The 16,526-nt window shown below is 38.5% G+C and overlaps 1 protein-coding gene across 4 annotated transcripts in view; it reads left to right on the forward strand.

The window, feature by feature from the left end:
• Nucleotides 1-2,884: 2,884 nt before the first annotated feature.
• Nucleotides 2,885-16,526, forward strand: part of NSD3 (nuclear receptor binding SET domain protein 3) — a 118,480-nt gene continuing 104,838 nt past the window's right edge. For 3 of the 4 annotated variants that reach the window (XM_035004020.1, XM_035004022.1, XM_035004021.1), the window contains exon 1: nucleotides 2,888-3,341. The gene's annotated coding sequence lies outside the window, so the exon portion shown is untranslated. Of the gene's footprint in view, nucleotides 3,342-16,526 lie in introns of all 4 variants that reach the window. The other variant, XM_035004023.1, reaches the window with a different exon arrangement.

Here is a 16,526-nt window from a genome sequence, read left to right on the forward strand (position 1 = left end):
AACCATGTTAAATAGGCAGAACTTTTCAGTTTGGCCACTAGAGGGCCCTTTGTGCATGCTCTATGCCCGAGTTTCTACATAAAGGTTTCACTTCATGTTCTATGTTTACTAGAATTAACAAAATCTACAAAGCTTTGGTCTCTTTCCCTTTCCTTTCCTGAAAATTCCCGATGGCAAATTTTGAGCTCTAAAAGTCCAGATAGTTACAATTTTCACATTAATTCAAAAATTAATCACTGTACTAACATGAACATGTACTTTTCTGGAAAAGATCATAAAGATGAAAAATACTCCTTTCAGTTCCCTGGGAGACATTTTATACCAGGAAATATTCTTATTCATGCATTGTATTCACTCACAAACAGGCACTGTAAAATCATTAAGTATTCATAAACCAGATGAATGATTCCAAGCTCAGTATTGGAAAGATGAGCTAGATTTTCTACTACAGTCATATGTCAGCAATCCTATTCTGAAAAGGGAAGGGTTAAGAACCTTCCTATTGAAATCCCTTTGTTCAAAGCAATGTTTGCCTTCTGCTGTCAGGCCTGGCAATTTTTTGACTTTCAGGATTTAAGTGATTTATCATGTAAGGAGTTTTTGGATATGATCTTCGGAAGAGAAACAAAAAATTCCTTTCTCCTTAATTCTGGCCCTGGGAATTGTGTTAGATTGCTGTCTTAATGAACTGTTTGCTCATTTTGTATGGAGAAGAGAAAGCATTATCTGAACCTCAGAAGATGTTAGATGCTAAAAATGTAAATTATTAATTTTAATGGCCATTTCCCTAGATATGGCTCAAGAGCAAATATTATTAACAGTATATTTTCTAAAGTTTTGCAGGAAGAGATTATATATCTACTTCACAGAACTTTAATTTTCAACTCTTGTCAGCCTAGAAACAGATTAAAATAAAATCCCTGAGGTCAATTTACCAGATTCTCCTCAAGGGGATAATCCAGGTGTCTGGTCAAGGCAACAGTTTATCAACAAAGCAAGGAGTATACAGGAAGATGGAGAGGAAGGATGGTGGTAGAAAGGATCATAGGGGGAAAAAAGACCAATTTAACCTCTTTCCAGGAGACACAATCAAACTGAAATAAGCTCAGGAGGCCCTCTTTAAGAGGTCTGTGTTCTAAAAAGACATTTTAAAAAAAATGTGCTTTTTACTGATTCCTTTAACTTTTGGTACTGCACAAAACAGGTACTACATAAGCATATGTTTAGAAATAGTTAATGAATAGGGCGCCTGGGTGGCTCAGTTGTTTAAGCATCTGCCTTCCGCTCAGGTCATGATCCCATGATCTCAGGATCCCATGATCCTCAGGTCATGATCCCAGGATCAGCAGGGGGCCTGCTTCTCCCTCTCTCTCTGCCTCTCCCTCTGCTTGTAGTGCTCTCTCTCCGTGTCAAATAAGTAAATAAATCTTTAAGAAAAAAATAGTTAATGACTAACAGTAATGAGAATGCTTAATTCTCAGTATCATCTATAGTATAATTAAAGGGTTATGTTTTTTAAAAACCTGAAACATAATTAGTAGTCATTAAAATAATTGATCGGTAGGAATCTTTTAATTTCTTGTTTAAATGGTATTTAAAGATAAAGATATCAGAAATTTCTTGTGGCCGTGCCAAACAGATCCAGAACTATAATGTCGGTGCAGAATATAACATCTAGGAGTGACACAGCTTTATTATTCTCAGAACAGAGCGCAGAGTATAGGTTTCCTCATCTGATTGCTGCTGCCTGTATTTCCTTCGTACGTTCAGGTCTCTGTGCCGCAGCGTTCTAAGTCATCACCACCAGGCCCCAGGAAATATCACCAAATTTTGTACACTCCGGCAAGACGACTTTACTGTGTCACACACCTTCCATTGTTTAACACCAATTTCCTAGCATGGCGAGGGCTTAGAGGGTTACAGAGAATTTTGACTCCAGTTTCCTCCGCTCTTTCTTGCGTGAGTTCTCTCGAGGACTGATGCCCTCCCATCCCTCGAAGCGAAGGTCTGGCAGTGAGCAGCAGAGGGCCCAGGCACGTGACGGGCACCGAGCTCTCTGGGTCCCTAGGGGTCCGGGCCGCAGTCGGCGCTGACGTCCTCCTCTTTACCCACAAGCCTCCGGGCCCGCAGTGCGAGCAGGAAGAAGGCGTGCGGGGCCCGGTGGCTGCCAGGGAGGTCAGCGCTTCCTCACCCTGAGATGCCGCACGGCTTGCGATCGTGGGGCGGGACGGGGGTCGGCGGGGGGGCATCCGGGACTCACATCCGAGGCTGAAAGAGAGACTGTTCCCCACGGCTCAGGTCTGAAATTGCTGCCACGGTTTCCTTACGCAGACCCGTGTGAAATAGGAAGCCCTGACTCTGACAGCTGTCGGACAGAAGGCACCCAAGGAGGCACACAAATTGTTCTTCCCTTTCCCGGTCACCTTAACCCGGCACTCGTTTGTAGGTTGTTTCTAACATCTAGGGAGTGTGCAGCAGTGTCACTCTGAGGAGTACCATATGGTGTTTAATATGTGCTGTTATTGAACAAGTCTCGAAGAATACGCACGAACGCAATTTTACCTCACAGGCCCAACCTTTAACCTGTCTTCTGTTTTTTTGTTTGTTTGTTTTTTACCCTCCTTCGTATCATTCCTTCCTGTCTCTGCCTTTATCGCCTGCGGTCTCACTTCTTGTCTAGACTCTCTCGGGCCGCTCCTCTCCGCCCCGCCGACTACCCTCTTCCTCCTTTCGCCCCCCTGCGCCGCAAACCAGGGACTGCATTTCCCGGCAGGCGCCGCGGCCAGCGGCCAATGAGGGGCTGAGGATTTGGCGGCGGCGGCGGCGGCGGCGGCGCTCCGAGAGCCGGGTGGGGGGGCTTTGTGCGCGGCGGCGGCGGCGGGAGCGGGCGGCGGCGGCAGCGGCGGCGAGGACGGAGGCGGAGGCCGAAGGGGACTGTCCACTGGTCGGTGCGGAGAGGCGTGCGAAAGCCAACTCGAGCCCCCGAGGACCTTGCTGCCCCGGCCCGGCCGCCAGCCACAGCCTTCTCTCTAGCAGCAGAGGCTGCGCGGCGACCCCCCATCCTTCCACCGCCCCTGCCCACCCCACCTCCCGCAGCCTTCCTCCTCTCAGCTTCACGCCCGGCCCGGCCCGGCCGCGGCCCTCCTCGGTGCCGGCAGCCATGGCAGAGGCGTCCGGCGCGAGGGAAATCTAGCCCGGGGATTTCATGCGGCCTAGCTCGGTTCCGTCTCCTCCCCCCGCAGCCCCGGCGGCTGCCCGCACCCCAGCCCCACTCCGGGCCTCCGTGTCTCTCCTGTGATCGTACTGACACGGCCGGGGGGTTAGAATGGAACAAACTGAAGGTAAAGTGAATGCGTGTGTGTGTGTGTGTGTGTGTGTGCGCGCGCGCGCGCGTGCGTGTGTGTTTTGGAAGGAAGGACTGAGGAGGGAACGACGAGGAGGGGGCGACCTAGGGATGGGACCCGGGTAGAGAGACCCCAGCAGGGATGGGAGGACAAGCGGGTGGCCGGAAAGCGTTCAGGGGGAGCCCAGAAGGTAAAGCAGAGGGCCAGGTGAGGGGTGTGGAGGAGATAGGGAGGTGGGGCAGGGGAGGTAGGATTGGGATAAGAGATGGAGTGGCGCTGAGCTGGGAATTGGGAGTAGAGGTGGGATGGGGGCGGGGATAGAGATGGAACGGGGGAGGGGCAGGGAAAGAGAAGAAGAGTTAGGTTTGCAGAAGATTAGAGACCTGGGTGGACTGAGAAATAGGGAGGTTTGGGGGTGCAGAGTGGAAACTAGAAGAGTCTGGGGGGAGGGGTAGAATTTGATGGAGAAATGGACATCAAAAGAGAAACGCGGGAATGGAAGTGGAGGAAAAGGATTAGAAAAGGGATAAGAAATTATTGAGACAGGATGCATAGGAAGATAGGAAATAGACTCAGGAAACTGGAAGATCTAGGATTGGTAGAGGGAAGGAAATTAACTAAATGTTGAGAAGGATGAGAACTATCAACCAAACATCACAGAGTGGGTGGAAAAGAAGGGGAAGGGGGTTGTTAAAGGAAGAGAAAGCCTTTTGTTCCCGTATTTCTGTATATTCTGGGCCTTTTCTTTCAAGGCTAGAGAATATAGAAGCTAGTGGTTATGGTGTTGTGATTGTTGTGAAATGGGGAGGTGTGGGTTTTACTGTTTTGAGGGAGGAGGAGATGTGTTAGTGTTATGGTAGCAAGACACTAGAGACATGGCCATAATTTGATGGTTTTGCTGAGGGAGTGAAGACTGTTCAGATTTAAAGGGGGTAGGGGCAGCCATGTTTGCTGCCAGGCACTGCAGTGTAAATAAATTCCTTCTTTCCGACATCAGTGTGAATCTGGAAGGGGCCAGTTCAGATTGTTAGCCCCCGTTCTTTCTATTCATGAACTCTTCCCATACATCTTGTGGTAATTTACTATTATTCATAACCACCAAAGGAGGTAGTGATGTTTTCCATCTTGTGTGTTTTGCTGCTCCCCCCACCCCCTTTCCCTCTTCCTTCTGGTTGCAAACAAGGCATGCTAATGAACTGCAGTGTAAAATTAACCCTTTTTATAAAGTTGAAGCTATTTTTTTACTAGCTGAAGGAATCATTACTATCATATTTCAAATGTGATCATAAAGTCTTAAATATTGAAAATTCATTTGTTTTAGAAGCTTCAGAAGCAGTCATCATGTTTTCTGAAATTCTTTACGTAAACAAGGAAATTGCATTGGTTATTTTTCTTGGGCTTGTGCTCTTGGCAAAGCACTGTGGGGGGGGTGAGATGGGGTAGAAAGATCTGCTTGTGGTAGATTATCTGCTTGCTGTATTTTGAATGTTGGAAAATTAGAAATATATGTATTTTAAAATAGTGTTTCTGGAAGTTCACGCTTATAGGTGATGGGTGTGTTAAGAAGTGTTTTCTTTTTTTTAATGCACTCTCTCTCCTCCATCCCTTCCCTTTGCTTTCCTGTGTATAGCACAGTACAGTCTCCAGATGCTAGTTCAGCACAGTGCAATGATCTATGAAGTAGGCATGCAGTTCTTAGAGCCTCAATGAGGTGCCAGTTTTTTGTTTTTTTTTTGTTTTCTTTGTTTTGTTTTGTTTTGTTTTGGTGGGAACTTCAGGTTACTCTCAGGAAAGCTACAGTAACTCTTCAATGTATCAAAATATAACTACTTGGGCAATTTGAAATGGTTACTGTTCTAAAGGTTTAAATCCTGCCAAACTTAGAGTAGATAAATTGTTAAGTGTAGCCTATTTTCATATTGAAAGAGATGAAGTGTGTGTGTGTGACCTTTTGTTTTTGTTTTATGATTGTAATTGGGGTAATCCAAACTTGAATTCATCATATTGATTTTGAAACTGTTGTCTAATACCAGAAAGGCCTGTTAAAATTGTGCTATGATGGACTCAAACCAGTTGTACTCCATATTGATTTAACCTGTCTAAATGCAACATCCTTTCAGTTGTTACAAAGAAGTTTAGGATGTATTCTTGGTGTGTTGGAAAAATGAAATTAAATATTGTTAGAGTGGTACTTTGTGAGAGTATTTTTAGTTTAAAGGCCAGATTTACAACTTGGAGTATTTTGGTTTGAAGATAAGCAGTCTGAATTTTTAAAAATTCTGTGAGGAAAAGTTTCACTCAAAAATGCCATTCAGTATGCTTTTTGGAATTTATTTTTATGGAGATTTTTCATTCTTATGTCTTCCACTCAGTGGACATGTTATCGACAATTAATTGGTAAATTGTGTGCATGAACTATCAGTGCCACAAATTTTTAGGAAAACGAGAAATTGTTTTATATTAAAATAAAAAAACTCATGTTAGAAGCTTGAATTACTTAAAAAAGAAAAGAGTGTATTCCTGTGTATTCAGCGGTCAAGATCAGGGTCTCCTGCCTAGCTGCAATGAGTATTCTGGCTCCTTGGATGGGTATCCATATAATGAAGAGGGCTATTCTAGCTAGATGATAATTAATTAAAACCCAGACTTTGCTCTGATTACTGTGTCTATCAGCACACCTGCTACCTGCGATAGCTTTTTTAAAAACTTTAATAAGTACGCTCTTTCTTATAGTAACACATTGATTGAATTTTGGGTAAAGGAAATTGGTTGCCTTTGAGACTGGTCATCACTGAGTAGATTGTCAAATCTGATTCTGAATAATAATCATAGGAAAGCTACTAACTAGTCATCTTCTTACAGTGTGCTATGCTGAGTGTCTCACATGTATGATTTCCTTTTATCCTCCCAACAGTTGTATGAGGTTACTACTGGTTAACTCCCTTTTACAGGTGGAGAAATTGAGGCTAAGTAACTCAACACCACACAGATGGTAACTAGCAAAGCCGTATTTGAATCCAGGTCTTTCTAATTACAGAACCTGGATCAGCAGAACTTTCAGTTTCTTTATAAAAATTTGTAAAGATAATATATGTTCATTATTTTTTTTCCAAATATTATAAAAAGGCTAAGAGGTAAAAAAAAAAAAAAAAAAGTTAACACCCTGTTTCCCCTTGGTAACCATTTTGAGGTTTCTTCTGAGTCCTAGAAAATATCTGTACATACATATGCATATCTGTCTTCAAATGCATACAAATTGGTCATACTGTGCATTTTGCTTCTGTGCTTTAATAGGCTACCTGGGACATCCTTTTAAGTGAGCACATATTGATCTACAGCTTTTTTTTTTTTTTAAGGGTCACATAGTATTCCGTTATTTGGAATATTGATTAACCTTAGGATGTTAACAGATTTTTTGCTATTTTAAGTAATATAGCAGGTCTTGAATTAAGTCCCTAACAGCCTATTTAAATGGAGGAGATATAGTCCAACTACTTTATTTTATAAGAGAAAACAGAGGCCTGAGGAAGTTACGTTCAAAGCTTTGGTGACAGACCTGTTATCTGGCTCTTTATACCACACTACATTACTTCATTATTATGAAGGTATTTGAGCTTTCTGTAAAAGCTCAAGGTGAGGGGGATCATTCAAGGTTAGGCACGTTTAGCATGAGTGCAAGGGGATTAATTTGCAGTGAGGCAAAGGATCTTGCTTTTTTTTTTCATACTTTGTTCACCATATTGTACATATAGCATATGCACAAAATATTTTTGCATATGTAAATGAAGCCTGTGCAAGTATCTTAAAGTTTGTGTTTTGGGTAATGAAGTGGTTTTGGCAGAATTTTTTCTGTTTTAATAAAATTATCAGTGAAATAAGATAGCAATGAAATGAAAAAATAAGAGGTCCATCATGGTCCTGGAAAGGAACTTGGAAAGAAAATTGAGGCACTGGTAAGTTTTTTTTAAAATGAGCTAAAAAAATAGCTCATTGAAAACAACTTTTAAAAGATCTTAGCAGGCACCACTGATTATTTTTAATTATTTTTGTCTATCAAGAAGAAAATAAGTTACCATGGATATTTATTCTTTGGGTTCTTTTGAAACAAAGTCTGTTTTAGACACTTAAAAAATGAAAATATAAAAGCCTTAAAAAGATTTAGAATTTGGTATCTATAAAATCTGATTCTTGGTGCAATGGTGTTTTTAGTTTTACTTTAAAAAAAAAGTAGTGTCTGTTATTTTTTGAAAGAGCAATTAACATGATTTATTCCTTTGTTAATAAACAACATGCCCAGGGCGCCTGGGTGGCTCAGTTGGTTAAGCGACTGCCTTCCGCTCAGGTCATGATCCTGGAGTCCCTGGATCGAGTCCCGCATCGGGCTCCCTGCTGGGCGGGGAGTCTCCTTCTCCCTCTGACCCTCCCCCCTCTCATGTGCTCTCTCTCATTCTCTCTCTCTCAAATAAATAAATAAAAATCTTAAAAAAAAAATAATAACATGCCCAGCTTTTGAGTTTTTAAATGAATGGTGACCTTTATTTCTGCAGGCTAATCTTTTTATAAATGTTAATAAAGGTAAATTTAAGAAAATGATTATACTACAACTACCTATGCTACAACTACCTAACGCATTTTTAAAAAGCTTACAGAGTTTTGGTTTTGGTTTTTATTGTTGACTTTATTAAGTACTTAATAAGTACTTTCAAACACTTCTGTATTATGTTGTGCCTGCACAGTGTGGCATAAAAAGAAGGTAAAAAGCATAATTAAAATTTTGTGAATTTAGAGAATGTTCAGTTTTTACTAGACGGATATGTGTTGTTACTCCTAAAGTACATCTGCCCATTGATGAGATTTTGAATTTGAAAAGCTCTGTGAAAAATGATTCTTGGCTTATTTTTTAATTTTTTAAGATATGGATCTGTGTCATCATTGACTGATCTACAATGATAACTCTTACTTCTTACTAGGTTCCTTTTTTTCCATGTAGATTTAGAGCTATATTGAGAAAGTGAATAGGACAATGAAAAAATTTTGTATCTTATAAGTATATGAATTCTATATATATGATATATAAATATATGAATACATAGATAAATTTAATACCTTGCACTTACTACATTTTCTGAGATGTTTGAATTCTTACACAATAACTTGACTTTGTTTTAAAATGTGAAGTTGGAAAGCACAAGAATTATTTAACCCAAATTTAAAGATGAGAAAATTGAGATTTCAGGAAATCCTCAGGCTAAATAGATTGACATGTTACGTAGAATAAGGTTTTCAGATTTCTGTCTGATTACTTAAAAAGAATTTTTTCAGGGGTGCCTGGCAGGCTGTCAGTAGAGCATGTGACTCTTGATCTTGGGGTCATGAGTTCAAGCCCCACTTTAAGGGTGGAGCTTACTTAACCTTTTTTAAAAATTTGTGTTTCTTGACTTCTTTTCATAGCCTGCATTATCTTTCTTTTAATAAACATTAAATAACAATAAAGTATTTTTCTACCATAGAACATGCTTTTTAAATTTTGGTATAATTTATGTACATCTTGAAATATAGAAGTAGATATTTTAAATTTAAGAAATGTATGTATTCCTCTGATTTTGCGAGTAAAACAAAACTTAGTTTATCAAATTGATTTGAGGTTAAGAAGTCTAATATGGAGGCTTGCTTTTATCTAATGGCATTTTGGCTGTAGCCAAGATAGTATGTCTGTTGAGTCTTGTATTACTAGTATCTCTTAGCTGTAGAGTCTTAAGAAAACTGTACATTTAAAAACACACACACACACACAAAGCACCTTAAAAAAGAAACATTTTTAAACTTTTAAGTTGTGAAACATGACATATAAAGAAAAAAAAGCATAAAACCTAAATGTACAGTATAAGCAAATAATTAGAAAGTAAACATCATGTAGTCACCACCAAGGTAATAAACCCTTTAAGGAAAGCTATAGAGACCACCTCATTGGTTTAGCTGGTGTTACCTTGGTGGTGGTCGGGCTTTCAGGGTAACGACATCCTGAAAGTAACCTGAAAAATTAATAACCGTGAAGGGTCAGGAAATGTAAAAGCTGAATCACCAGTTTTTGTTATTATCAAAAGTGTTATCTAGATAATTAAAAAAAAACCTGTTTCCTAGCAGTATAGTCATTTGGTGATTTGAAATCTTAGTGCTATATTAATGAATGTGAAACGAAAAATAATACTAAATTCTGTAAGAATCATGCCATTTTATACAAAGTGGCTTTTTTTTCAGAGTTCATGTCTGTTGCAGTTTTTGTTAGAATTTAATGACTACTGGTGTTAGATTGATGTGCAGATTCTAGCAATGACTTTTTTTTTTTTTTAAAGATTTTATTTATTTATTTGAGACAGAGAGAATGAGAGAGAACACATGAGAGAGAGAAGGGTCAGAGGGAGAAGCAGACTCCCCGCCGAGCAGGGAGCCCGATGCGGGACTCGATCCCGGGACTCCAGGATCATGACCTGAGCGGAAGGCAGTCGCTTAACCAACTGAGCCACCCAGGCGCCCTCTAGCAATGACTTTTGCTTAGAAAATATCCAATTTGCTATATATTAATATTCTAACTTAAGTATCTTATTTTATAAAAACTTAGACTCTCTAGCTTTCACATTAATGTAACCATTCAAGAAGTAATAGCCTAGAAGTAATCAGTAGTGACAGTCTATTTTGACACTTCATCCTTGATGCCTCTTGATTCTTACCTTTTCTGTATTTTGTCTAGGTGAATCAAATTTTTTGAAAGTGGAGAAACTTTATTTTGCTTCCCTGTCTTACTAGACTTTTCTTACATGTTCGGAAGGGTTAAATGTTGGTTTTTGAGGACTTTGATAATAGAAAAACTTGAATTTTTTTCCTTTCTACGTGATAAATACAGTCTATTTGCATAAAATTCTGCAATGTGGATTTGAAAAAGACATTTTTATAACACATTTACATACATAAATTAAAGCCTTTATTTGGTTATTGTAATTTTGTCACTTTAAGCTGTTTGTTTCTTTTATGATTTCTGCAGGATCCAAATACATTAGAACATAGTATTTCATATTTGATTATGATGAGAAACTTCTTGCTGTGCTTTTACCATACCCTTGAATTCCTTTCTTTAATGCAGTAGAATGCTGTTTTTTTATTCTGGCTAATTTTTCCCCTAGCAAAGATAATTATTTTAGATTTTGAAATGAACATGTTAGTTTTCCTAGATGTGGAAGCAAACATGATTTAATATAATTTTGTAAACCTAGATTAGGTTTACAAATATGCTTTTGGCCAGCTCATGGTTTCTGTGTTATCACCTGTGAAATTAAGCATGGATCATTAGAATTTATTTTATTAGGGATAGAATTAGTTAAGGTTTTAAGGTATTGAAGTTAATGTATTAATTAAAGCATTGCACACATATACATACATGCACACACACATAATACTCCTAAGAAATGCTGATGGCCCTTTTAGTTTTTACTTTTTAATGGAAAATTTGTACTTTTCAAAGTGGCTACTAGTTTAAAAATAACATTTATTGTGTTTAAGTTATGAAAGGATTGTTTATTGTAGAGAAATTGAAAATCAGTGAGATATAAAAAAGATTAAGATCACTTGAAAGCCTGCCAACTGGAAGTAGCTATTAACATTTCTATATCTTTCCAGTGTTTTTTCTTACACATCTATGTATTTTTTTTAACAAACTGGAATTATACATTAGTATTATTTTGTAGCATGCTTTACTGTGAAATTAATTTTTTTGATATTGTGATTTTTTTAAATTGACATATAATTTCGTTGTATAGGTGTGCCATATCTGCTCACGATTCTTCTGTTGATGGTATTTTAGGCAGTTCGCAATTTTTGGATATTATGATTTGATGAACATCCTTACACATTAAAAAAACACAAAAAAAACCCTGTCATTATTTCATTACAATAAATTCCTAGAAGTAGAATTACATAACAGACACAAACATTTCAAAGGTTTTTTAAAAGATTTTATTTATTTTGAGAGAGAGAAAGCACGAGTTTGTGTGCACGCTTTTGTGCGTGAGAATGGGGGGAGGGGCAGAGGGAGAGAATCTCAAGCAGACTCTGACTGAGCACAGAGTACATATTGGACTTGCTCTCACAACCCCAAGATCATGACCTGAGCTGAAACCAAGAGTCTGATGCTTAACTGACTGAGCCACCCAGGCATCCCAGGTTTTTTTTAAAATAAGTTTTGTTGAGAAATAATTCACGTACCATATAATTAACCCTTTTAAAGTACACAATGCAGTGTTTTTTAGTATATTTGTAGAATTGTGCAACCATCACAACTAATTTAATGTTACTATTTTTTAAAGATTTATTTTTATGAGATGAGAGAGAGAGAGAGAGAGAGGGCCGGGGGAGGGGCAAAGGGAGAGAATCTCCAAGCCGACTCACCGCTGAGCGCAGAGCCCAACACAGGGCTTGATCTCGTTACCGTGAGATCATGACCTGAGCCAGAACCTGGAGTCAGACACTCAGTGGACTGAACCACCCAGATGCCCCTTATCACAATTAATTTTAGAGCATTTCCAGAAAATTTTGAGTCAATTTAAACTCCCAGCAATGTCAGAAAAGCTTTGTCGAATTTTTTGATTTTTAAAGTGTGGTACAAACATACAATAACACAATTGCCTGTGTGATACATAGTTTTTCTTTGTAATCACCAGCATTTATTTTTTAAATTTTATTTCCAGCTTTATTGAGATATAATTGACTGATACATACTTTACATCCATTTATGAGTGAGTTTAGAAAGTCATGGATGAGAAGAAGGTGCTCGTATTTCCTATGTTAAGAAAACCTGACATGCAAAGTTTCTTAAAGTTTAAGAAACAAAGTATGTGGCAGATTTTTTTTTAATTATAAAATCATTCCCCTGTCCAGTCAAAATGTCTTTATTGAAAGAAGTTGTATGTGGTTTAAAATGTTTCTTTTCATTCATATTTTATTTAGAAACATTTTATTTTAGAAAATATCTGTAGAAAATGTGCTATATCTATATAATTAATGGTAACAAACTTGCTTATCCTATAGAAAGTTTTTTTATTTTTCTTATTGAGAGATTTGCTTTGCTCTAACTGACCTTCACCCTGAAAGTTGTTCTGTCATTCTGGTCATTCTGTTTGCTTTAAGCCATTTAACAAAACATCTTTTTTTTTTTTTCCAACTCAGTGGGCAGTGAGTATAGGGCAAGAATCAAGGAGACCTATTCCCACCCTAACAACAGAGGCTCAGTGTTGTCATTTCTGGAGATGAAAATGACTGCTTTTTGGAGTTATAGGGATCCAAAGTAGAACTGCTAGAGTGTACCTGGAACTGTACCAGGCATACAGCTGATAATTAATGACTTTTTTAATATAAGAAAAATAACATTTGCAAAATGAACTCGCTCTTAGTCCCATGTTTAATGAAGAAATGAACTCAGTTGGCCTACATTCGCTTTCATAGAAGTTAAAAGTTGAACAGTAACTAATGCTTGAACAGAATCGTTGCATGGGTTATATGAGTGTTTCCCAGTTGTAAAGATTCGTGCTGGTACAAGTACGAACATGAAGTTAACTTTCCAGTCCAAATTTACTTCCACAGTTGCTGTTATTACAATAGCACGATGGCTATAGCTTCACCAACGCTTAGTGTTCTGATTAAGCAAATAGGTGAGTGTAAAATTTGAGTATATGGTATGAAGTGCCTTATGTTCTAACTTTTATTGCTTATTTTCAAGATGAAATGTTGAATACAGTTGATCCTAAAATACTAAAGTGAAAAACCTGATGAACCAAAAACTGGTCTTTAGAGGAAAGATAAACTCAGTAAATTATGATTTTAGATATTACAATAAATTACTTAGTATTTTAAAAACTACGTATCGTTGGGCGCCTGGGTGGCTCAGTCGGTTAAGCGACTGCCTTCGGCTCAGGTCATGGTCCCGGAGTTCTGGATCAAGTCCCACATTGGGCTCCCGGCTCGGTGGGGAGCCTGCTTCTCCCTCTGACCCTCTCCCCTCTCGTGCTGTTTCTCTCTCTCTCTCTCTCAAATAAATAAATAAATAAAATCTTTAAAAAATAAGTAAATAAAAATAAAAACTACATATCATTTCTGCGATGCATTCTCTTTTTTGCCTTGCTGCAGGGAATGGAGAATATAAGGTAAAAAAGTCAAATTTGAACATTTGCACCATTTTAAGAACTAACTCAGAAACCACTGTACTATAACTTAAAAGTTTGTTGGTGAAAGAGGAAGATATGTGGATCGACTTGTTAGTTTACTAAATTTCATAGTGAATGGAACAAGATGACTGTTAGGAGTTAATTAGTTTGTAGTAATTTTAAGTGTGAGCCAGTACCCTTGATGTAAGGGATTGAAAAATAATTTAAATTTTCTTCAAGTGGTAATATTGTGTCTGTTGTTGCTGGGTGTGGTCAAGAACAAAGTGAAGACAGTTGAGGTTAAACCAAATAGATAAGGGAAACAGGGTGTATTACTAGTAGGTTTTGTATTGGTACAAGGCAGTTCAGTAGTACTGTGGTTTAGTCAGGAAAAAATGAGAACTACAAAGCAACCTAAAATATTCTATAACAAAGAAATCATAGTCAAATGAAATTTGTGTAATTGTATTTAGTGACACAATTTCTAGTTCACTGAAGTACAACATAGGGTTGTGTGGTTTATTTATTATTTATTTCATTGTGTTCATTTCATGCAGGTCACTTCCTAATACAGGATATTTTAATATCCTTAACTGTCGTCCACATGGTTTTCATGGAAAATTTTTAAGTGAAAATTTCAGAAAATATTTGGGCCAACAACACTAGAGTTAAACAGATTGTGGGGTAGTACAGTTATGCTTTTAAAAATAGTGTTGCTCTTTTATTAGTATAGACTCAGGAAAATTAAAAATAAAAATTAGAAGAAAATGTGCCACTTGTCTAACACCTTGATTACTTAGAGAATTTTGTAGAAAGCAATATAGTGGTCATGCTGATCTTACCCTCTACAATTTTATTTATTTACAGAAATAGATATTGGTTGTGAATTTCATATAATTGTTTGCTCTTTGAAATAATGAACATCTAGGGGTGCCCGGCTGGCTCAATTGGAAGAGCATGCAACTCTTGATCTCGGGGTCATGAGTTTGAGCCCCACGTTGGGTGTAGAGAGTATTTAAAAACAAAATGTTCTTTAAAAAAGAAGGCGGGGGGCGCCTGGCTGGCTCAGTCAGTTAAGCATCTGCTTTTGGCTCACGTCATGATTCCAGCGTCCTGGGATCAAGCCCCACATTGGGCTCCCTGCTCAGCGGGGGGAGCCTACTTCTCCCTCTCCCTCTGCTGCTCCCCCTGCTTGTGCTCTCTCCCTCTCTCTCTGTCAAATAAATAAATAAAATATTAAAAAAAAATAAAAAGGCGGGGAACACTGGGTGGCTCAGTCAGTTAAGCATCCGACCCTTGGTCTCAGCTCCGGTGTTAATCTCTAGGGTTGTGAGTTCAAGCCCTTTATTGGGCTCTGTGCTGGATGTGGAGCCTACTTAGAAAAATAAAACAGGGCGCCTGGGTGGCTCAGTTGGTTAAGCGACTGCCTTCGGCTCAGGTCATGATCCTGGAGTCCCAGGATCAAGTCCCGCATCAGGCTCCCTGCTCGGCAGGAAGTCTGCTTCTCCCTCTGACCCTCCCCCTCTCATGCTCTCTCTAGCTCTCATTCTCTATCTCAAATAAAGTCTTTAAAAAAAATAAAACAAAACAGGTAACATCTTTATGTAATGTTAATATGGTAGGTTAGACCTTAAAGATAATTTTTTTAAAAAACCGTATATATTCTTGTCAGAATGAAGATCCAAACCATACATTTATCGATAACTAGGAGGAATCACGGCCCAGTTTCCCATTGTTTGGGGTCATTTCAGTTATCTGGATTGCCTGATTTAACCTCCATTATGAGCTATACACAGAAGCCTAAAGATGTTATATATCCCTTCAGAATTCATGCCGCTAAGTTAAAGGTAGAATCAGAACTAAAATTCCAGTCTCATTACTGAAAGACCAATGGCAGAGTACATTTTTACTTATCCTCAAATTTATCTGAGTCCTAAACCTCCTCTTCTGTGACTTCTTTCTGGCTTCACAGTACTATTCACCCATTCCTTTAAAAAGTTTATGGGAAACCTTATTTTTTATAAGCTCTTTTGGAATGTTTTTGTTCAAATTTGAAAAATAATTTACATCAGCACTACCCAATAGAAGTTTTTGCAATGATGGAAATGTGGCTAGTGGCAGCCACTAGCCACATACAGATACTGAACACTTGGTATGTGGCTAGTGTACCTGAGCACTAAATTTTTAATTTTATTTCATTTTAATTTATTTAAAATTAGTCACATTTGGCCAGCACAGATTTAGATATTCTTTTTTCTTAAGATTTATTTTTTTATTTTAGAGACAGAGAGAGAGAGAGAGTGGGGGAGAGAATCTCAAGTGGACTCCCTGCTGAGCATGGAACCCAACATGTAGCTGGATCTCATGACCCTGAGATCATGACCTGGGTTGAAATCAAGAGTCAGTGCTTAACTGAGTGAGCCACCCAGGCGTCCCTAGATACTCTTTTTTTGGGGGGGGAGAGAGAGAGAGAGAGAGCATGCCCCCACATGCGCCTGAGCTGGTGGGGGGGCAGAGGGAGAGGGACAAACAGACTCCCTGCTGAGGGGAGCCCCATGTAGGGCTTGATCCCAGGACCCTGAGATCACGACCTGAGCTGAAGTCAGATGCTTAACCGACTGAGCCACCCAGGCGCCCCATTCCTAGATACTCTTAATAAAGGAAAGAAGTAGAAGTGGACATATTTTTTCACATTCTTTGCTCTTATGATTACTGTATTTGTGTGTTTTTGTGGGGTTGGGTTTTAAAATCTCATTTTTAAAAAATACTGTCTGTGAATAAATCTAGTCAGAGAAAACAGCTTAGAATAGCTATTCGAAAGCTATTTTTAAAAATTCTTTTAATTAATACAATTAAGCAACTGTACACTGCTGACCAACAGAATAATTTCATTTCAGTAGTATTTTGGAATATTCCAGTTAAATAATATTTAAAGCTTAAACTTTTCATAAATGCTTGACTAAACTATTATTTAAATCTTTTTACTATAGCC

Source organism: Mirounga leonina, unplaced genomic scaffold (assembly GCF_011800145.1).
Source record: "Mirounga leonina isolate KUSES-001 unplaced genomic scaffold, KU_Mleo_1.0 Mir_128, whole genome shotgun sequence".
NCBI lineage: Eukaryota > Metazoa > Chordata > Mammalia > Carnivora > Phocidae > Mirounga > Mirounga leonina.